The sequence below is a fragment of the Rhodnius prolixus genome, unplaced genomic scaffold (assembly GCF_049639745.1).
Source record: "Rhodnius prolixus isolate KJV_2025 unplaced genomic scaffold, Rpr scaffold_4, whole genome shotgun sequence".
In the NCBI taxonomy this organism is placed as follows: domain Eukaryota; kingdom Metazoa; phylum Arthropoda; class Insecta; order Hemiptera; family Reduviidae; genus Rhodnius; species Rhodnius prolixus.
Window position 1 is genome coordinate 24,118,356 of NW_027411614.1, and position 23,652 is coordinate 24,142,007.

The 23,652-nt window shown below is 33.8% G+C and overlaps 1 protein-coding gene and 1 pseudogene across 12 annotated transcripts in view; one reads left to right on the forward strand and one right to left on the reverse strand.

Annotated features, from left to right (window-relative positions):
* Nucleotides 1–23,652, reverse strand: part of LOC141455712 (pseudouridylate synthase RPUSD2-like) — an 880,316-nt gene that overhangs the window by 253,164 nt on the left and 603,500 nt on the right. The gene's annotated exons all lie outside the window — the stretch shown is intronic.
* Nucleotides 16,222–16,340, forward strand: LOC141456606 (5S ribosomal RNA; annotated as a pseudogene).

Consider the following 23,652-nt stretch of genomic DNA (forward strand, 5'->3'; position numbering starts at 1 on the left):
GGAGAAGCAGTACGACATTTTCCAAAGCCGCCAAAATCATCAAAAAAAAGGTGATGGTTACTGTTTGCTGAGCTTCATTTCGTCTGATTCATTACAACTTCTTAAATCCTAGCGAAACCATCAATGCCGAATCGTATTGCAAACGCATTGACGTAATACATCAACAATTGGCAATAATGAAGCGATCTTTAGTCAATCGAAATGGGGCCCAGTCTGTTGCATGATAACACTCGGCCACATATCTCACGTTTGACTTCCCGAAAATTGTTGGAGCTTGGCTATGAGACTCTGCCACACCCGCCCTACTCACCGGACCTCTAGCCTACTGATTACCATTTTTTTAGACACCTAGACCGCTATTTACAAAATAAAAAATTAGGAAATGCGTTTTCTGAATTTATAAATTCTAAGGATTCCAAATTCTATACAGAGAGTATGGAAAAGTTACCCACCCGTTGGCAGAAATTAATGGAGACTATTTTGATTAATAATAACAGTTATAAATCATTAATTTTTATTTTTTATTTTTAATACCATAATTCTGCATTATTTTCCGGGCAACACAGTAGTATTAATTGCCAGAAATTTTGGATCCTGATGCGCTGTAGTTTGCTACAGTTGCTGATGACATAATTTCTGATTTTGTCACAGGAATCAAATTTATGATTAAAAAATATTGAAGAATCTGAAGGATTTAATTACAAATAATTATTTACAAATTGCTTATTCGAGCCTTTTGTCGGCCTGCAGTAGAAAGTCACACAATAACTCTAACATTAATTTTACTCGATAGACATCAACCAACGGGCACAACCAATTTAAAATTATTTAAACAATTTTTTTTCGCTACAGTCCTCTCATAATTGAAAATTCGTTCGAAATTTCTAAACAGATAAATTAGATTAAGCAGATATCTCTAACGGGTAGCACTGAACACTGGAAGCCAACGCTACTAGCCGAAGTTTACTGATGCCAGCTTATTCAATTAAGTAACTTGAAATTCAGAGATTGTGTATCCAAATTTTTATAATAAATAAACTGTAAAAATTAAAGTATGCCAAAAACTATTTATTTATATATTTTTTAATAAAGTTTCCCTGTTTGTAACGAACCCTTAAGTTCATTTGCTTGTGTAATTCACAATGTAGCTGAGTTACAAAGAATTTTGGGCAGCCAAGAAATTATTTTACTGCAACCACGATAATTTATGCAATTCATTACCAAGAACCTTTGCTGATTTATATAATTTATCGATTAATTAAGTAGAGAAATTATAAGAGGAGTCTATTTAAAATGTAATTTAGTATTCAAACAGACGTGAACATAAACTCTGCTACTTTTAGTGCCTTAATTATTAATGATGAAAATCTTTTAATTACGCTTAAAATTAAATGAAAAAAATACCAAATTCTGAATTTTATGTTTCATAATAAAATAATTAATAATAATTAAATCTTCAAGGAAATATGATTAATGCAGATTTCATGGTTAGTAAAAAATAAATTGATGAAGTTACATCTCTAGAGTTCTCTTAGCCCATGAGCAGACAGTATGTAATTAGCTTCATAATTTGATATACCCTAATTTAGCGTAGCCACGAAGAGAGTTGTACACAACTACCTCCCAGATCCACGCAACAACCAACCATCGGTCTACCCTCCCATCTGCCCACTCTTAAAGAAGCTCTGCACAGAAATAAGGGTGAGCAGCAAGTTTAAGGAGAATATTGAACCCTAAAACTGGGTGTATAATTCAATAAAGTTCACGGTTCAAGGCTTACCATATCTAAATGTACGCCTAGAATCTCATGTTAATATTCTCCTTGATTAAAAATTACGATTCGCTCTAACAAACCTGGCCAATTTTCGCCACAAAAGAAAGCTATTTAAATTAATCTTAAATACAAAACGAATTGCAATAAAGCAGTTGGAAATGACGCAAGCTGTTTAGCACGATTAGCAGATCATTAAGCTATAACAGTCAACGATAAAGTTAGGACGGTTAAGCCATGTCTTAACTGGTGCGAATGATGTCACGGCTTTTTCTAACTACTGTCATCTGATGTTCTAACTTACACATTTTCTTAAACTCCGAACAAATAGCATCTCATCAAACTCATCTCTAACACCAAATATCCATTTGAATGGTATTTAATTCTTGTAACGAATCTACTCAATCCTCCTCATACAAATAACCTTAATTTTCAGGGAAAAATGTTTCCTGTAAAAGCTGGACAAGTTGCAAGAAGTAATGAAGAAAATTGGGCAAGGAGATCAACGAATATGTTTCCTCTAGGCAGGAAATATCCAGAAAGACCTTGTCCTCAGTTGGGCCTACTTATTGTCCAAAGATGGTCCTAGTTACCAATTAATTATATGAATTTTACTTCATGTTATTAAGCAAATAAATTTGTATGGATAAAACTTTGTAAAATCAAAAATTTTGTTAACAAAGGCTATTATAATTACTAAAACCTCCGAAAAAAGTTATCAATTTACTGAATCAATCTATAAGTTTTTGATATTGTAAATGTTATAGTACATCTATAACCTCCATTAGTAACATTTGGATTAAGGGTAGTTTTGGAAAAGGAAATAGTTAGGGACGTTTTCTTCTAGAGTACCATTTTCTAAAAAGAACGATTCTATCTTTTGTGTACTGTTATGGAGTGTACAATCTGTTGCTGAAACCCAATTCTCAATGGATTGTACACATTCTCGAAAATGAATCCTAAGCATCTCATTAGATTAGATTAGACTCTTGTAGGACGGCCTTAAAGGCCTAACCCATCGCGACCCAGTGGAACTATTAGAGCTCGCCCTCCAGACCCGTCCGTTTACTCAGATTCTTAATTCTGGAAAGCGGCTCCTGGCCTTGATTTTTCCTCCCCAAGAAGTAACATCCTTAGCCAGACAAGCCCTTCGCACTGACACAACACGTGCAGTGCCGTTTCCTTCTCCTACTGCCAGAACCATCAAAGGGTATCATCTGCCAGGCCCATGCAGTACATGTGTTTTCTGGGCCTGCAATGGCCGGTTAATAGGCCTACAATTATCCTGATAACCGCACGGCCTTGACGAATTAAATCTACAGTCAGCCTTGGCGAATAGCCCATAATTCTTCGTCTGCCTCTGCCCCAGTGGTGTGGCTAACCGCCATTCTTGAGACCTTCTCTGTACCCATTATTTGATGGCCGCACTCTTAAGGCACTTGGAGACCCCAAAATAGGGCTCCGGGCCAACGAAGTCTCCCGCAGCGCCTTCGCGGGTCAACAGAAGCATCTCATTTAACTTCGAATATACAAATTATATTCGAATGAAACGCACTGTAAAGTAGGTAATTATTGAATCTTAATTGAAAGTCAGGATTTTAAAAAAAAATTGATGAATTAGAGCCTTGAAATAGTCATGGAGTGTTCACAGCAGATTTGTATTAAAAAGATTTTGAGATTCCAGCTGTGAACTGGATAATCAGAAAGATATAAATACTCTTAATGGTGAGGTAGCTTATTATTAAGGATTTATTTTGGCCACTAAAATTATTTGAATCTATGAAGGGCGCTAATAGTGTAGTACAAGCGCCCGTCAGTATGTGTGTGTTGGGAGGGAGCTAGAAGTGCATCATTAATTGATTCCTTGACAAAAGATTAGTGATCTGTTCACTCGGACGAACAATGATTCCACGCTGTGCAATTGATGTTGATGGGCGACAACTGAACTACATTTGATTGCACTTAACATCAGCTCACTCTACACCATTGTTAAACGGATGAAGCTCCAGCACAACTGGGCAACTTTTGGCGTGCGGCGCCTGTATTTACTACCACTGCTAATGCCGCTGACAAGGCTCCAATTTCTGCGCTGGTTTATTACGTTTGACTTCCTATAAAATTGCTGAACGGCTGCAATTCTTTTTCTTCAAAAAAAAAAAATAATAATAATAATAATAAAACAATAAAACTAAACCATTATTATATTTTTTCTTACATTTACTACAAATAATCAATTGTATATAAAGAATTAACATCGGAAGAAGTGACAAATCCTGATCGCGATTAAATCGAACTAGAGAATTTACAAAAATTCCAAAATAACTTGAATGTCAGAAGAAGTATAAATAAATCCATTAAAACTGTCCGGTAGGACAGTTGCATTATGGTTGATCGTCAAAAAACTGCACGAAAAAGCATAACGTTAAAAAACACCCAACTTTGACAAAATATTTCTCTTTTTCTATAAAAGATAAAATTCCCAAATTTTCTTTATAATATAGGGCAGATTATAAGAGAATTTTATTTTTTGCACAACATGTAGTAGATTTAATCGATTTTGAAAAAAAGGATGCCAAAAATGGGCAAAAAAACGGCATTTTCAAAGATTGTTGTTATTGTTTTTTTTTGCAAACAACAATTTTCATGAATTAACAAAATAATTTCGTTATTTTTAACCGAATTCGTACAATAATGTCAGAAAAGATGTCATTGGATCATGCGATCAAATCGATTTAATGCAATGAAGCCGAAAATTCAGAGAGCTAGTTACGACAGACTAGCCGAAATATAAATTTAAATTCTCGCTAAAATAAAGTATTAGGATATAAAATGAAAAATGTTCAGAAAGTTTTTATTTCTATTCACTAAAAGTGAATCACTGATATACGAATCAAAATGCTCTAAATATAAAATTATAGAGTCGTAGCAAGCACTTCCTCCTCTTGTTTCGAAGAGACTTCAAAAAATTGCTAAATCTGCACAAATACAATGGCATTACTTAAGTTCTTGAGCGGAAACGCATGCTCTTAAAATGTACGAAAAATTACATAGGCAAAACTGGCCCCGATGAAAAGAAAAGAAGAACATACTTCTTTATCTGATAAATAAAAATAAGCTCCTCTCACTTACAAGTCTACGCTTATAACCTCCACTCTCCTGCCCTTAAAACATAATGGTTGCAACCTCAGGTATTCAGCTATTAACTTTACAACAACACCTAGAAAGTGTAATTTAATAGAAAGCGATTTGATCCACGTAGAGTTTGAAAAAAGCTAGTAAGAAGGGCCATTAAGTAAAGTTCAGTGCTGAGAATGAATTTTTAAATCCATTTAAAAGGAAATAGTAGGAACACTAAGGTAAACAGTTAAAAGAAACAATGGCGGTAAAGCTTTTACGAGGTGGAAATTGACTGGGATGATGGCCGCAATGAACTAACTGATGGGTTGAGGCGCTTAGTGGTAAAAAGACAGCCATTACGTCGGTCGGATACGTTACTGTACAGCATAGCACCTAAACTCGAGCTTGGCTATCTGCCAGATCTTACATTAAACTTAAATGCCGTTATACTCCTATTTGGATTTTAGTTCAGACAACAAAGTCGTCTCTTAACTACAAAGTATTTTCTATAGAAACTAATTTAAGAATTAATAGGTATCAAACAAGACCAGACAGAAGTACGCGGAGAGCTTTATAAAGATATAGAATACGAGAGAAGTCAAAGAAAAAATAAATTTATAAAAAAAAGGTGTGTGCATTGGACTCGATCCAAAAGTAGCAACAACAACCTTGAAGGAGAAATACATAATTTGTAATGATTTATTAAATAGGAATTTCTTCCTAAGGAAATATTACTAATAAATTTATGTAAGTTCAAAAAGCCAAAGATTTGCAACAAAAAGTAAGTGAAATTAAGTGAGCTAGCTGGCGAAGTAACAAAGTTTAACAACTTCCAATTACCTGAGATAAGCAAATATCCAGTGAATAGAAGGGTACTGGGGCTGTTTGATTGCCTGATGGACTTGAACAGCAAGAAACTAGTAGCCACTTTTCCCCAGAACTGCTTTAAGGAGCTTTTTTTCTGGGAACACGTTTTCTTTTAAAACAAACGTAAATCTCTCATACGAAGGTTAAAGGAATCCTGGAAAATGATATACTGTTTCAAAGCCCATTAGGCAAGGAAACCTTTATAAAAAGTGCCAGCACCTAGCTCTGATAATGATCTAATAAGGGCCTAATGAGTTTTCTTAAAAATTTCGATTACTTTTATTTTCCCAGTTTCCGAAGGAAGATTGAGGCTGTTTGGAGAATAACATATTATTCAAAATATTATCATATTTTAGAAAATTTATCTGTCTTTCTAACCGTGTCATCAGAATCGAATTCGGACTAAAACTTTCTGAGTAATAACATTTTTATTGGAAAAAAGTAATGATTTTAGAAAAAAAAAATTAAGTGACGTCACTCAAGAACAGTGGAAAATAGAAGTTGGCCAATACGTCATTGAACTCCACTTTAGATGTACTATACACAGTAGGCCTATGGACATTACTTATTGGTTAACCCTACATACAGGGTGTCCCAAGGTATATGAATAACGACTTTTTCACGAAAACTAAGATAGCTAGAAAAAAACTAAAAAAATACGTGTTCCCTTAGTTTTTTGTTAGAAATCCAAATTTAATTTGTAATTTTTTTCGGTGCTTCCAGAAGCGAGATACAGGCACCAACTTCATTTTTTCAAATGGGGAGGTGTGGTTTTTATTTCAGAAAAATTTACTTGAACGGTTTTTTTCTGTGAGCGATATTTTACAAGTTATGAATGAAAACATGATTCTTATAATAAACATCAAAATGATAATATTTTAACGGTTTTTTGATTGAATAAGAAGAAAAGTACTATTTAATTATAAATTTTACTCCTCATTAATATTACAGATCAAGCTCGAAATGGCCTCGATGCATAGACATGGTCTTTCCTGCCAATTGTCCCTTACTGCCAAAGAAATAAATTCGGCTTTAACCGAGTTACAGACATCTATTATTCTCTGCTTTAATTCATCTACAGATGCCATCCCGACTTGATTCTGATGCACCTAGATTTAGAAATGCTTTTAGGTAAGCAGAAATAAGGAAAGAAAGAAAAAAGTTATGAATAATCACCTTGTTTTTCAGGTATTCCCAAAGGGGCTACCTAATGCACCATTTTATGTACTGTGCTTTTATTGGTGAGGGAGTGGATTACGGTGTCACTACGTCATCAGCTACAACCCGCCTACATCTCACATCCCGTCCGCCAATGGGATTAGCCAATCGTTTTTGGTAATTATTTCGAGGAAAAATACTATTTACACTTTTATTACTAATTTTTCTCCCATAGGTATTTGATAAATTATCGAATAATGCGATAAAAATTGATATCGTAAAAATATCCAAAATAAACATGTTTTAAACATTATATTTCCGGCTTCATACTTCTAATGCAATGCAGAATTAAAAAAGTTAATGAAATATTTTCCTGAAGTAAAAGAAAGAAAAACCCAGATCCATGAATGAAAGTGAAAGAGCACCATTTTATGTACTGGATAACTATGCTTTTATTGGTGAGGGAGTGGCTTACGGTGTCACTACGTCATCAGCTACAGCCCGCCTACTTCACACATCCCGTCCGCCAATGAGATTAGCCAATCGTTTTTTGTAATTATTTCTAGGAAAAACACTATTTAAATTTTTTTACTAATTTTTCCCCCATAGGTATTTAATAAATTATCGAATAATGCAATAAAAATTGATATCGTAAAAATATCCAAAATAAACATGTTTTAAACATTATATTTCCGGTGTCGTACTTCTAGTGTATTGCAGAATCAAAAAAGTTAACGAAATATTTTCCTTTTGTAAAAGAAAGTAAAATCTAGATCATTGAAAGAAAGTGGAAGAGCACCATTTTATGTACTGGATAACTGTGCTTTTATTTGTGGGGGTGTGGCTTAGGTGTCAATACGTCATCAGCTACAGCCCGCCTACTTCACACATCCCGTCCGCCAATGAGATTAGCCAATCGTTTTTTGTAATTATTTCTAGGAAAAACACTATTTAAATTTTTTTACTAATTTTTCCCCCATAGGTATTTAATAAATTATCGAATAATGCAATAAAAATTGATATCGTAAAAATATCCAAAATAAACATGTTTTAAACAATATATTTCCGGCTTCATACTTCTAATGTAATGCAGAATTAAAAAAGTTAATGAAATATTTTCCTGAAGTAAAAGAAAGAAAAACCCAGATCCATGAATGAAAGTGAAAGAGCACCATTTTATGTACTGGATAACTGTGCTTTTATTTGTGGGGGTGTGGCTTAGGTGTCAATACGTCATCAGCTACAGCCCGCCTACTTCACACATCCCGTCCGCCAATGAGATTAGCCAATCGTTTTTTGTAATTATTTCTAGGAAAAACACTATTTAAATTTTTTTACTAATTTTTCCCCCATAGGTATTTAATAAATTATCGAATAATGCAATAAAAATTGATATCGTAAAAATATCCAAAATAAACATGTTTTAAACATTATATTTCCGGTGTCGTACTTCTAGTGTATTGCAGAATCAAAAAAGTTAACGAAATATTTTCCTTTTGTAAAAGAAAGTAAAATCTAGATCATTGAAAGAAAGTGGAAGAGCACCATTTTACTCGTATGTACTGGATAACTGTATGTACATATATTTATTCGCTCCTTTCTTATATTTATTAATTATATAAATTTAGACTGTAAAGTACTAAAAAAATAAATAAATCTAATCTGGGTTAAGGCGCATAACGGATTGCGGGGTAACGAAATAGCGGATTCACAAGCTAAAGAGGCAATTAAATTAATTCATCCCCACAACCCCTTATTACTTCATTCATACCCAAAAAGCCTTGGTTCCATAATTATAGCGAAAATAGAACTTTTTACAATACAATAAGCAGGTTAAGATTTAACCTGAACTATTCACCCCAACACTATGGCTAGAATAAGGAATAAACCACAATGCTCATGCGTTTTGGATCTTCTTCCCGATGCAAACCACATAATCCTAGACTGCGATAAATTTTAAGAAAGGAAGAGAACAGCTTTGGAACGATGTTAATTGACTCAAAATGCCCACTACCTGCTAACTTATTGACGTTACTAGCTAACCAAACCGATCAAGTACACTTAAACATTTATAATAACCAATAATATTAAATGTTTTCTCCACAAACCCGGTACAAATTATACAATACTAACAGTAAAAACAAATTAAAAATAATAGCAAAACACTAACTACAACATTAAGCCACTACATAATGTTACCACACCATAGCAGCCTCATAACTTAAATAATAAACCCTTTAAAGCAACATAACCCTTGGCTGTTTGCTAAGAACGCAAGGCCAAAAGATAAAAATAAATACATGTACGATTTTCCGTTATTGAATAATGCCACTATTTTATTTTAAAATTTATTAAAATCACTTTTCGGACTTGAGAACCTAAAAATGAATGATTGAGGTAAACAATTTAAAAAAGAAAACCAACACGATCGCAAAACCTCCTTTAAACAGTGGCAGAAGAAGGTGAAAATGAAATAGACAAAGTTATGCTTCGATTTAATTCTGAGATAAACAAATATTTATATATGTATATAAGCGTGTATATACAGACAAATCTGTGTGTGTATGGAGAAGCGTTAGCTCCGATTGTAATGGACATAAGCGGCTTATACCTCAATAAACCACTGAACCGTGGATTTACCTCTGAAAGCTCCATTGGAACTTGTAAAGTAGCAGAGCGAGTCTTACACATTTATGGAGCCCACAAAGGAGGACTCAGACTCGACCAAAAAAGAAAAATCTTAACTAAAACCGTCGATGTAGCAAGGTAAAAAGGAGCTTAGAGTGTTGGTAATCCTCGAATTCATAATTTCTGCTACAGATGTAGCAAGTTTGCTATCACAAATTATTCCACCTAAAGGGCAAGTTTCTCACAGCTTCCACAATGATCAGACAGTTATCTCAATGCTTTAGCTAAGGTTAATCAACATTTATGCTTTATTAGTTCTCTAGCCTCTGGGCTTCAGCTATCAATGGTGCATTTATGATTCGTAAGAATTACCGCAAACTTAACCGAACCTAATAAATTATCGTGATTTTTATTATTATTATTATAAATATTATATTTATTATTGCATTAAGGCGCATAAACATCTCAGGTCATTGGCGCCTGGAGCTTTTTCCAGCATACTGTACGGCCTCCGGACCGCGTTCCTTTGTTACAGCCAATACGGTCCTTCATCAGACAGTGAGTTGTAGGAAGAAAGATAGAATGGATTCGAAACCGGGATCTCCGCATTGGAATTATAGTTATGGTTGATATTAGCTTCTGATATTTTTTTTCTTCTTTTTTTGGCATTGGCTTTCGCCATACAGCCAGCATCGTCTAGGTGATTATCAATAGAATATCACTCACTCTCCATTCTTACTTACAAATACATTCGCTTCACACATTCATCCCTCTACTATATGCAACTATTTACATAAACTACAGCTAATGGTTGGATCAGTATATATTCCTGCCATCCTTATAGCTTAATCGGAATTGAAATCATGTAATCCTTCTCTAATCATTTTCTTCCATTCATTCTAATCGGCTATAACTTTTAAATACACTCATATTTCTTTGCTAGCTCTGCTACAGATTTAAGCACATAGTTGTTGGTGGAGAATATTATGTCTTCGTAGCGAAATGGTGCATCTAAATACCTGTATAAGTCGTCAAACATTTGTTTCCTTTCTACTACATAACGTGGACATATTATATGTTTGAAATCCTCCTCCTCATTGCAATCTGCGCAAAGAGGAGTGAGGACCTTTTGTTGATCATGTGAAGATTCGATCCACACACCGCGTGGTTCGCTCACAGCCTGCTTATTGTCGTAACAACCCATTTATTAATGACAGTTCCCTTAAACCATGGTTGTCTAGGTAACTGATCTGCCATAGTTTTATAGAATCTCCCTTCAGGAACCAAAAAGGATTTAGTAGTTGTGCAATCGCGGTAAGCGTAACATGACTTCGCAGTTAGTTATTTTAATAGCCAATCATGCAATGCAATAATAACCACATACAAGACTTACATTCACATAAATTGAAGAATTCCGAACTGGATCTGTCCTCCAGGCGACCAGATGTAGACAATTGTATTCACGTAATTTTTTTTTCAACATATCAACCAATTTTCGTTAAAGAGAAATCATCTTTAGTTCCGGAACGCGTTCCTGCCCAAAAAGGAAGTACAGGAATTATGTTCCGGAGCGTTCCGGCTCGAAGACGCCACTGTATATATATATATATATATATAATTGTAGGAAAAAAAAATCCGCTTACAACTTGCAATAAGCTGCTTAAAAATTAACAGTCCAGTTGAGGCATATCTAGGAAGTTTCCAAACAGTTAATATTTTCTACTACCATAAGCTTGGACAGAAGAAGACTAACTTTAATAGAGACAAGAGATAGTTGCACTGTTGACAATTTCACAATGTTAAGTTCAGTTTAGTAGATAAATTTGGTTATTTCAAATTAAGAATTTAACAAAATAAATATTGTAGATGTTCCTTTAAGCTGATAATAATTGCTCTCAAACTGAAACTCACATTAATCTGCACCGTTTTAATTATTTCAACCAATCAGGCTCATATTACAGCAATAATACACCATCATTCAATAGTTCCTCAATTCAATCGATACTGAAGTTCATCAGCTGCAATTTATAATAAAAACTACACACTGAATAAGTAAATATTTTGATTTAGATGAAGTGAAATGTAGGTATAAAATAAATTTAATTTTAGAAAGTATCGACTTGTTTTAATGATTGCATAATAAATATGTTATGAATTGATCGATTATTTTTCTAAATTATTTTTTTTAACACCTACAATTTAAAAGAGTTATGACTGGTTTAGACTAGACTTTTGTTGATTTTTTTAGGTCTGCCGTAATTGGATAAATTGCTTTTTTTATTTTATTTTTTGAATGAGAAAACAGACAATATGCCTAAACCATGACAATAGCCAGATAAAAGCTTAGCAATAAAAAGGCAATGGTGGCCTTCAGCGATAAGTAAAATGAAATAGTTAATCTGATTCTGCTGCCAACTTCTGGCTTTCACTTTTTCATATATTTATTTTGAATCAGGTATTCGTGAGGTTCTTCAATGAATAATATGAAAAAATGCTAACTTACAGGTTTTTTAAAAAATAAGATGTATATTTTACGTTTAAGTTAATATAATCCCCTCTCTATAACAGCAAGTAATTGTATAGAAAATAGAACAATATAATACTATACGACAACCTTTGTTTACTATTAAGAGATAACATTACGTTGCAAACAATAATCCACTTTAATAATATAATTGTGTCTGCAAAATTGGACTAGTAAATTTCAGTTATATCATATCATATAAGCTTCATCTGTAGTATATTGTATAGGATAAGAAGCAATTATAAATATAGGTTCTTATTATATTGAAAACAATTTAGAACAGACATAAATGGAAATCAAACTGCGCAAATAATAACCTGTACTACTAAATAAATAGAAGTACTACTAAAAAGGATTACTCGATTGATAGCAGATTATCCTTCGATAATGATGGTAGACGCAAAATCTAAATGCTGACGAAGAGCTTTCATAAATTATAAATAGGCACGATTAATATCTAAAAAATTGGTTTTAAATATGATAAGCTTTACTGCATTGTACTAACTTAACAAAAACTTACAGTTTAAAAAGTTAAGTATAAGGGTTGATTAAACGCCAAAAGGTACACAAATCAGCAAGTACCCAACATTTCATTAATACTTCATTGATATTATTTTAGTAATTTTACTGCATTAACTTTTCCTTCACATTTTTTAGAATTTATTAGATGTCACAGACCCTTATGCTGGCCATTTTCGTCTACAAAATATTTACTCAAGTAACACACCATTTAACTTAGATTGACTGTAATATCTATTTATCTATAATAATCAAACTATTAATCACAGGTGAAAAAGAAAACGTTATAAAAAATATAAAAAAAATAAGAGGCTAAAAAATTCATAAACTTTTTTTACATCAATGATTTTATGCATTTATTTTTATTTTTAAATAAAAATCATTGGTTTAAGTTCATTCTTCGATTAAAGTAATTGTTATTTTATGTTGTAGTCAAACGTTTGTAATAATAAGTAATAAATAATCTGGCTTTATCGCAAATAATATAGTTTTCTTCAATTACATTCTCAATCTAGGTGTTCTTCCCACAATGTTATATATATGTAATATAAAATAAAGAAAATAAAGATATGCATATTTTTAGGACAGCTAATTATTCCAGTATTTTACCATAAGTAAAATTAGGGGGACTAAATTAAATTACAATTGAGAAATGAGTAAATATTGTTGAATAATCTACTTGTTATTAAATGTATGTTATTTGTGCTCACGAATATTTCGGTAAGACGAATTTAAGACTGAAATATTGTTTTGAATCCTCCGTGATTGAAATTTAAAAAGTGGCCGACTCTAACTTTGTTTTTTTCTACTTTAACATGCATGTATATGTGACTACTCAGAATAATTCATCACTCATTTTATCATAATTATAATAAAAAAATATTATGAATGAACTGGCCAGCATAAGGGTCTGTGACATCTAATAAATTCTAAAAAATGTGAAGGAAAAGTTAATGCAGTAAAATTACTAAAATAATATCAATGAAGTATTAATGAAATGTTGGGTACTTGCTGATTTGTGTACCTTTTGGCGTTTAATCAACCCTTATACTTAACTTTTTAAACTGTAAGTTTTTGTTAAGGAGATTTTTGTACCTTTTGGATAAATTTTCCTTTTTGTCTATTAGCAAAGTTACGTCTGCTTTACAGATTTTTTTAAAATTTGGAATAAGCTATTCTATCATTATAACCTGATAAGGTGTTAAATCGGAACCGTAACTACCACTGGAGAGATCTTTTTAAAGAATGGTTATAGTTGCGGTCCCCAAACCATCCTCAATAACCATTTTTTTGAGAAAGCGTTTTGAATAAAATAGGAAGGTATTTGTACGTAAATAACAAAATTAAACTGCGATTTCAGTACTTCCTTTTAAGAGGAGCAAGAAAAATAAACTGCGATTACAGTACTTCTCCCTAAAAGGCAAAGATTTTGAATCGAACGACAATTCATTGATGTAAATCGGTTCACTCATTGATAATTTTAACGATTGCAGTACTTCCTCTTAGTAGGTGTAAGAGCATGATGGCACTTCGCAGCCACGTAGAGGAGCTTTAACCACTTATTTGAGCTAAATTTTATCAAAATCGGACTAAGCTTTGTAGAAATATTGGTAATAATAGTTTTAGAAAGGGCCTTATTTGGGTGGGGCGAACTCCCCTCCTTATGAGGCATAGCGTCGAGACTTTTAAAGTACAAATCTGTACAAAATTTCGATTCGAATGACACTTCATTCATGAAAATCGGTTCACGTGTCGATAATTTGAAACGATTGCTATACTTCCCCTTAACAAGTGTAAGAGCAGATCGTCGCTTTATTGTTAGGTAGGGGAGCTCTAACCCTATCATCCTACCAAATTTTATCAAAATCGGGCCAAGATTTACAGAGTAATTAGTAATAATAATTTTGGAGGGGGCCTTACATAAAGGGGGCTAACTCCTCTCCCATTCGATGTACAGGGCCGAGACCCCCAAAAGGCACATCTACATAAAATTCCGAATCGAATGACACCTCATTCATGAAAATCGGTTCACGCGTTTAGGCGCTACGTTGTTTACAAAAAAGGTAACAAGAACAAGAAGAAGAAGAAGAAGAAGAAGAAGAAGAAGAACAACAAGAACAAGAACATTTTTTGAAAAAGCCGTTTTTGCTCATTTTCGGCAACTTTTTTCTCGAAATCTATTAGATCTGGGTGGTTGCAAAAAAATTACAGTTATAAAGGAGGATTTGCCCTATATTATAAAGAAAATTTGGGAATTTTATCTTTTATACAAAAATAGAAAAAAATTGTCAAAGTTGGGTGTTTTTCAACGTTACACTTTTTCGTGCAGTTTTTGATGGTCAACCCTTATACAACTGTCCTACCGGACAGTTTTAAAACCTCGGTTAGTACCTGAAATACATTAAGAGAAACTACAGGACTGAGGAAAAAAGGGTAAAGGGGTTTTTAAAAGCTTTAGAGAAATTAAAAATGGGCTGGTAAAAGGGAGTTTAAATTATTCAACAGGGTTGTATACTTATTTGCGTCATAATCATCCGTAGAGAAAGGATATTTACGATTTGCAGTTTTTAATGCATGATCTGAGAACATGCAGGGTGTTTACTGGTGCTTACAATGTTCAATCAGCTAATCTCAGTTATTCTTGGTTTAATGTCGTATTTAGGGCATTTCAAATCAATGATATTTTTGCTAACTAATGAAAGTATTGAGATTAGGCCAATTGTTTTGAAAACGAATTTTTCATTGGCCATTTTCGTTTTGAATTCCCCTTGAGTAAAAAAAAAAGAAGAAAGGAGCAAATGGTCAGTGTTGTGCGCGAGAAAGAGCAAAATATCTCTCAAAATCAAAAAATTATTTCGAATTGTTCCCTTCAGTGGACTCCATGTAAGTAGCGATCCAAACCCCTACACCAGAAATATCTAAAACAAAAAAATATCCACCGTTCCTAACTTTCTCCAAAATGGCTCCCACAACTTTCTTTGATCATAAGTTTCTTAATCCTTCGGAAAATCCTGAATGCTCCCATTCTACATCTCTAACCTTACCATACACACTAACCTTCACAACCCTTTTGTCACCGATCTAATAAAGTCTCGCTACCGCAACTTTCACAGCCTCCTAGCTCTCCATCCTAATCCTCTTGTCCAACAACTCTCCTCTCCACACCTTCCCGACAATTCTCCTCGTCGCTTGAAGCGGAAGTGGCCTAGAGATCTATTGTGATTAAATCATTGTGAAAGAGTTTCACCAGTGGGTGATTGCTCTAACCATGTCATTACAAGAGAACTGAACCAGTAAGATCAAATTTACTTGATGCAGCATTTGTGGCAGTTGTAAATATACAAATAAAGTGAAAAAAAAAAGAGTTACTTATTGCACTCCAGGACAAATCAATAAAGCCCCCATCTTGCCCAGGGGAATTAGTAGGCTCCCCTTTAAAATACAGTATAATGTATCAGCCCATTCTTTATACAGAATAAAGGAGAGATAACTATGTCCCTAAATTCCAAGTTGGAAAAATATTACAAAAACCGTAAACACCAAATTACGGACACTTTTCTGTGATCTTTATCCTTGAAAGTGCTAGCTATAACTACCTTCAAAGTTCCAAAATACAATTAATAATTATAATAAAATGGCAAACGGCCATACCATGTTGAATACACCGGTTCTCGTCCGATCACCGAAGTTAAGCAACAACGGGCGTGGTTAGTGCCTGGAAGGGTGACCGCCTGGGAAAACCGCATGCTGTGGGAACTTTTTTTGCCAACGGCCATACCATGTTTTGAATACACAGGTTCTCGTCCGATCACCGCAAAAACGGTTATTAATGTTGATTAATAACTTTAATAACAGTGTAAATAACCCAGTTTTTCAATCTGGACAATGTTAGCAATAATTATTAAATAAAATTGTAATACAGTACAACCTCGATTAACCGGCCCCCGGTTAACCGGGATCATGTTGAGTCATCATAAGAACATCTGGATCGGCGCCGAAACAAAAGTTAATTTTCGGTGGCGACAGGAAAATTTTTTTGTCTTCCATTTTTCAAAAAGTTGAACGGCAAAAAAATGAAAAAAATTTAAAAAAAGAAAGAAAAGAAAAAAAAAATAAAAAATTCAAAAATAAAAAAAAAATAAAAAAAGGATTGCCGTCTAAGATAAGGAGTTGATCTCTGGGGCGAAACAGTAATGTATCACGATGTAATACTATGTATTCGGTTTAACCGGGATTTCAGTTTTCCGGGGTGGGTATAGCCGGAGGTCAGCCCGGTTAATCGAGGCTGTACTGTAATTAAATTAAAATTATTAAATATGTTTTAAAATTATAAGTTGGATTTTTTTTAACAATTGCACTACATTTGGACAAGTGAAGCTGATACAACACGATGCATAGTATAAATACATGATAAGCATGAGGGAAGAATTCTGCGTCATGGTGAAACTCCCAAAGAAAAACAGTTTTTACTATTGTGTACTGGCACTTACTTCATTAAGAAGATCGCGTGGCCAACGGTGCTTTTTGTAACCGTCTAGGAAGATTAAGTAAGTTGGGGAAAATATTGTAGAAGTTTAGGAGGAAAGAAACAGCAGGGGTTTCGCAAAAAAAACAAAACATGTAAACGTCTGCATGGACTTATACACAATTATAATGATTAAATATATAACCTAGATCAGGAGTCGGCAACCCGCGGCTCGCGAGCCGCGTGCGGCTCTTTTACCCAAATTGTGTGGCTCTTTAGCCTGTCCAAAATAAATTGTATATTTCAATTTTATTGAACCAAATGAAAATTTCATTATTAAAGTAAAGATATTTTTTCAAAAAGAATTTTAAATGTGATAGGTTAGAAATTGAATAGAATAATTATTATATTAAAATACAGTACGTAATATATAGGACTCCGCCATTTTTATTCAAACTCAAGTTATTATTTATTTGTCTATTTACTTTGCAATATGTGAAAATAAATATATAAAACATTTAAATGTTATTGAATATCATAAAATAATAATTTGTGAACACAAATGATCTACAGAATTTGTTTACACTATCATCCTTGCGGCTCTTGGTAAGATTTATTAAAATTATTTAAGAAGAAATGGCTCTCTACTTAAAATTGGTTGCCGACCTCTGGCCTAGACCTCTAAATGTAAAGAAAAATTGCCTCTACCATTGCCATTTTACTAAACAGATTCGTAAATTTTAACAAATTTATGTTTTAAATGGAACTTTAAAGTGGAAATGTACAATATTGAAGTGAACTTCTTTTTAGGAAATATTTTCAATTAATAGAAAATTTAACTACGTAAAATACGGTAAGAAATAGTCGTGTGATGTAAAAATAAATAGATTTATTTTTACCGAAGAAGGAATCACTATTATCTTGTTGATAACTGAAGGAGCAGTTCTGAAACTAACGGTCAATCTATGACTTTCCTGTTATTTGCAATCAACTCAGATTTGAGGATATAATTTATAAAATACCAGTTAACATAACATTATTTTACTCTAAATTCCTGCTAAATAAATAAGAGAAAAACAAGAAGACCAAACATGGTCATAAAAAACCAAAAACGTAAAACCAAATACGATTGCGCTTATAATAAATTTCAATTGAGATAACAGTTTCAAACATTGGCCAGATGCTAGGTACAATATTCATGAGGTAGCCCAGTTCCATCAATGGCCATAGCTAATACAATAGCGATGGGAGGGAAAGTGTGAGGCCAAACCGCTGACCTAACTGATTCCGATAAGGAAAAGCATTTCCAGTTCTCAATCCGAATATCTCTAGAGCACACAAAGTGAATTTTATCTCATAATGGCGAGCTTTAAAGTATAGGATTTTAAACTAACACATAGTATATGCCATGCCCAAGCTTATCCGGATGTTACTGTTCACTTTTACTTTACAGCTTGCAATCGCCTAACTTCCTTAGCCTAGTTTTTATACTTCCTGCATTATATCACAGCTTTAATTGCGACATTTTAGACAGTAAATAAACAAGACTGGCAGTAAAATCTGTAAAGGAATTTCATTTGATTTCGTTTAGCGCATCAGTTATTTGAAGAACAAAATCTGATGTACTCGTACATCTAAACATCTTCCTTCACAACGATTCTAGAGTTTTTTTTTTCATTTTTAAAACCCCGAATTTAACATATATTATTTATAGCAACTCTAACAAGATTATAAAACTTATATCAAAATGACACTTTAGAGCAGAGATCGCCAAAGTGGTTTATATAGACTCCCAGGGGTCTATTTAACAAAAGTAGGGGGTCGATCTAAGCTAGGGGGTCGAAGGAAAAACAATTTCGAACCCAAAGAACCTTGCAAAGAAACAACATGCACACACATCTCATTAATTAAGAAGCAATACTGTAGTTACTTTACTTATTTATTTAGGACATCAATATAAAGGTGTACGTGAACATATCGGACAGCGCTCCAAATTGCCCATAGAACTTAAACGATTGCTGTACAATACTATTCTCAAACCCATGTGGACTTACGGACTAGAGCTGTGGGGTTCAAGCCAAACCTAAAAACATACGGACTGTACAAACATTTCAGTCAAAACTCCTCCGACAGATAGCTGACGCACCTTTCTACGTGACTAACCTTACCCTTCACAACGACCTCAACATTCCCTTCATAGACCAACTCGCTAAGACTAAATATCAAAAATTCCATACTGCTCTCTCTACTAGCTCTAATCCTCTTGTACTGTCTCTCGCCTCCTCTGACATCCCTAATACTCCTCAACGACTGAATCGCCAGTGTCCCCGCGACTTCCTTACAGTCTGAAGAACTAAATCTCTCCTCTCTCCTACTCATATTCTCCTCTTTACATTCCCCTCTCTCCTATAGAGAGTGCTACCGCTGGGTAGCTTCTCTCCTCCTGCTCTCCTCCCGCACCAGTTCATCTCATTCACCTTCTATTTACTTACTGTATGTATTTATACAGATCGTAAATTACAAAACAAATAATAATAATAAAAAAAAAAACTTATTTATAATTACTTATTATTTAATAAATATTAAGGTATTTAAATTTCAACATTAAGATATTTTTCATATAACTATTGTTACACAATGTAAAATTTCTTTAATAAATGTTTAAAATCATAAAATAAATGTACAAACACAGTATCTAATAGATAGTTTTATTTTAATTAACTGAAAATTACTTTTATGGGGGTCGTTGGTGATTTCGAAAAATTATGTAGGGGTCCATGATCAAAAAAGTTTGGCGATCCCTGTTTTAGAGGGATGAACTTCGAGTAATGATCAACAACAGGAGCAGTTCTGGAACTAACGGTCAATCTACGACTTTTCAGTTAGTTGCAATGAACTCTGATTTCAGGACATAATTTATACAATACCAGTTAACATAACATTATTTTAATTCAATCAGTAGTCAAAATTGGATGTTTTTCAACATTGCGCTTTTGGCGTGTATACGTCTTTAAATTTGCTATCATATGGAGGCAATCCAAAAAACCTAATGATAACCAAATCGGGGGATACAGTTTTGCATTGTAGTTTCGAATCTATCGTCTACATCCAAAATTAAATTAGACCACTGTATAGCTAAAGGATCAAAGAATTCATTACGATAAGCAAGGTTTGTGACGCATCGCGCGCGGTGGAGAGGGAAGTGCCGCCATTTTTAGATCATTTTGCTGCGTATCAAGATTTGCGATTAGTATAAATTTTGACTCGGAGAAGCTACGATGTTCGTTTAAGTTTTAATCGTCAGCTGTCGTCACAATCTATCGATTTTGAATAAAACTTTAGTGTAAAATAGTGGCAGCGAATATAATAATGTGTTAGAATAAAAATTTTATCAAAAATATATAATGTCGGCCTATACGCGTCAAAAAGCCAAAACCAAATACAGAGATGGAAAGGGCTTCTCAAGAACAATCGAATGGTAATAAAAAAACACCATATGACCGAGTCTAGCTGTGCTGAGAACGTAAAAGAATGAATGCGGCCGAACGGATCAACGACAGTGTCAGTACATCTGCAGCTGGAGCCGGTTGAAATTATGCAAGTGGATGATGAAATCGCTTCTACATCGACAACGGACTGTACAGGCATAGATTGTGTTCGATCGTCGATTATGAAGACACATTGTTTCATCCTAAATACATAAATAAAAATATTTTATATAAAAAATATAACCCGTTACGTGTCCATGACACAGCCACAGTAACTTTTTTCGTGCAGTTTTTGACGATCAACCATAATGCAACTGTCCTGCCGGACTGTTTTAATATCATATTCATCTGTTAATCTCTTAAAAAAGAGGAATGAGAAACATGAGGTCATTGGCACCAGGAATCTTAAATTACCAACGTCCGCAAAATGTTCTCTCGTCACGGTGATGGAGAAATAGCTGTAAGACGCTTCTAGGGAGGGGAAAAAATTCAAACCCATCTCTGCGGGGGAACCCTGTGCGCTAACTACTGAGCTAATCTCTTAAATAGTTTTGAGACCATTAAATTAATTTTCAATAGGAAAAAATTATTTAAATAATGCAAAGAAGCGCAACAAAATATCATGAACAATAAGGGATAGGATGATGCAGAGAGTTTGTAAAATCTCTGCTTCTAGCAAACAATATTTCGAATTATATTTCAGGAAATCCGATTTATTTACATAACGCCTAAAAAAGCAATATTCTAGTATGTGAAATGAAGGTATCTTGTAACTATATTTGCAGTAAAACGTAAATAAAGGATTTCTGACTAGAAAAGAGGCCAGCACTTTTTGTTAGTAGCTTAGTTAGGTGTAGGCTGTTCGGGTGTTTGAATGCGGACAAGATGGTCGAGTGTGTAGAGAATCTATTCGATACAGATCAGGCAGGGCCTTTAGTTAGAAAGACTGTATTTATAAACTCTGAAGTAGAGATGCCTCGCTTGTTCAACCTTTATCCGCACACAACGAGCGCGCTTAGAATATACATCCTGCTACTGTAGCAATAATTTCACAGTATTTCCTTTGTTCTGTTTCACATTTAATTTTGCTACTTCAATAAATATTACTGTTGCATGCCTTAACATTATTTACTCTTTTATGTTAACATTTTTTCAAGAAACTAAAGAATGAAACATCTATTCTGTTAACCAAACCACTACATTTCAAATAACCAGTGATTTCATCAGACTAATTATTTATGTATTACGCATTAACAATTAGGAACAGTAGCGTATTCTATTTTAGTAACATTGTAGACGAACGAATCTTCAAATTTTTTATCTCTGAAACTTCTCTGAACGAATTCGTCCGAATGTAAAAGGCTTCAATATCATGACAAATTAGTTCTTAAGTTGTCAGATATCTCGCTGTAGAAGAATTCAACTGTAAAAATGTATTGTAATTTAGCAGAGAAATCTAAATACATTGTAAAAACTATTGAGAGGTACATATTTTTTTTTTTAATTATTATTTATTTATTAGCAACTGTACAAAATATACATCTAGCAAATGTGTATTTACAGATAAACATTTGATTGTGCCACTGAGCTGGGTCAGTACCACAACCAGGATGACAGGATGAGAGAAACCAGCAGCGCTGGAACTCTCTAGGAACTTATTGGGGTTTAGGAGGCAATGAGGTCACGTGGCCAGCGCCGCTTTAGACGACGTGGAGGATTGTCAGGATGGGACGATGTGGATAGTGATTGAGCCAGAGGATTTGGGTGATCAGAGAGTTTGCTGTGGAAATTTAGGAATCGGGAGTGGATTAATTCATTTACATACGGAATATTTAGATCATGATGGAGGGTGCGGTTGGAGACATAGAATGGTGCGTTAACGATTCGGAGGAGGACTTTAGACTGAAAAGATTGGATAAGTTGGAAATTGGATGGTTTGGCGGAGCCTGACAATTCTGTTCCATATGTCCATATTGGTCGTAATAGTGTTTTGTAAAGTGTAAGTTTGTTTTGTACGTTCATGGAGGATTTTTGGTCCAAGGAGTCTCCTTAGTAGTCCGTAGCGTCTGTTTAGTTCTTGTCTTTTAAGTATTGTGTGAGGTACATATTGTAAGGACAATATAATGAAGTTGAATATCAAAGTTCTGGATACAGTCTTCACCACAAGCATCTGGATAACATTTTTGCTAGTAAACCCTTCACTACTGAGGGCCAGGAAGGAGTTCGCCGAACTCCTTGTAACCTGCAGACCCTAATTTTTTGAGTGGTAGAATAGATAGACATCTTTCTTAATAATAAAGATGCTAATGGATTAAACTGAAAGTATCAGTTGAGTCGAAAGTACCAAACCCCCTCTGAAATCTGTAGACCTTTCCTTTCAATCTAATATTTACAGAGTGCCATGTCTTTAATAAATTAGAGTACAGATAAAAAAGTTAAAAACCCTTTTAATTTTACATTTTAGAGATTCGCTTTTCGATCATTTTTCATTTATTATTTAGATACTTTTAATTACCCTAAATATTTTCTGGGATATGCCATTACCCTAATCTCTTCATTATTATACCTTCTTTTATTCATGTAATCCTTCTCCCTCTACCAGGTCATCGGGAGTTTCCATCCTTATTATTCATTCTATTACTCAGTGGAATTCCAATTTTTCTCTCAAAGAAGTAATATTTCCAACAGAAATGAATTTTCTGGACCTTTAGTCTTCCTTATTACTTTCTTGTCTTATTGTTTTAAATTTTTATCTTCTTTATTTGGAGAAGTATTTTTAAATAACTAAGGATTAACCTGAACAGGTGAAATTTTAGTTCAAGAAAATGCGACTTATAGTTTTAATTAATAGAAATATCTCTATTAATAAGAAATAAATAATTTATTTTTCATTTTTTTTTTAAACTCTCTTTATTTAATTTACAACTGCCTATTGGTAACAAGTAAATCGGATTAAATACATAGATAAAAATGGCTGGAAAGATTTGAATGAGGGCCATCCAACGATAACCATTATGAGTCGACTAACATAGGATGTCGTTGAAGTGAATTCGAAGGATGCCCTTTTTTATCATGCAATCCAGTGATCATGAGGCCATCTACGCTTCAATCTTCG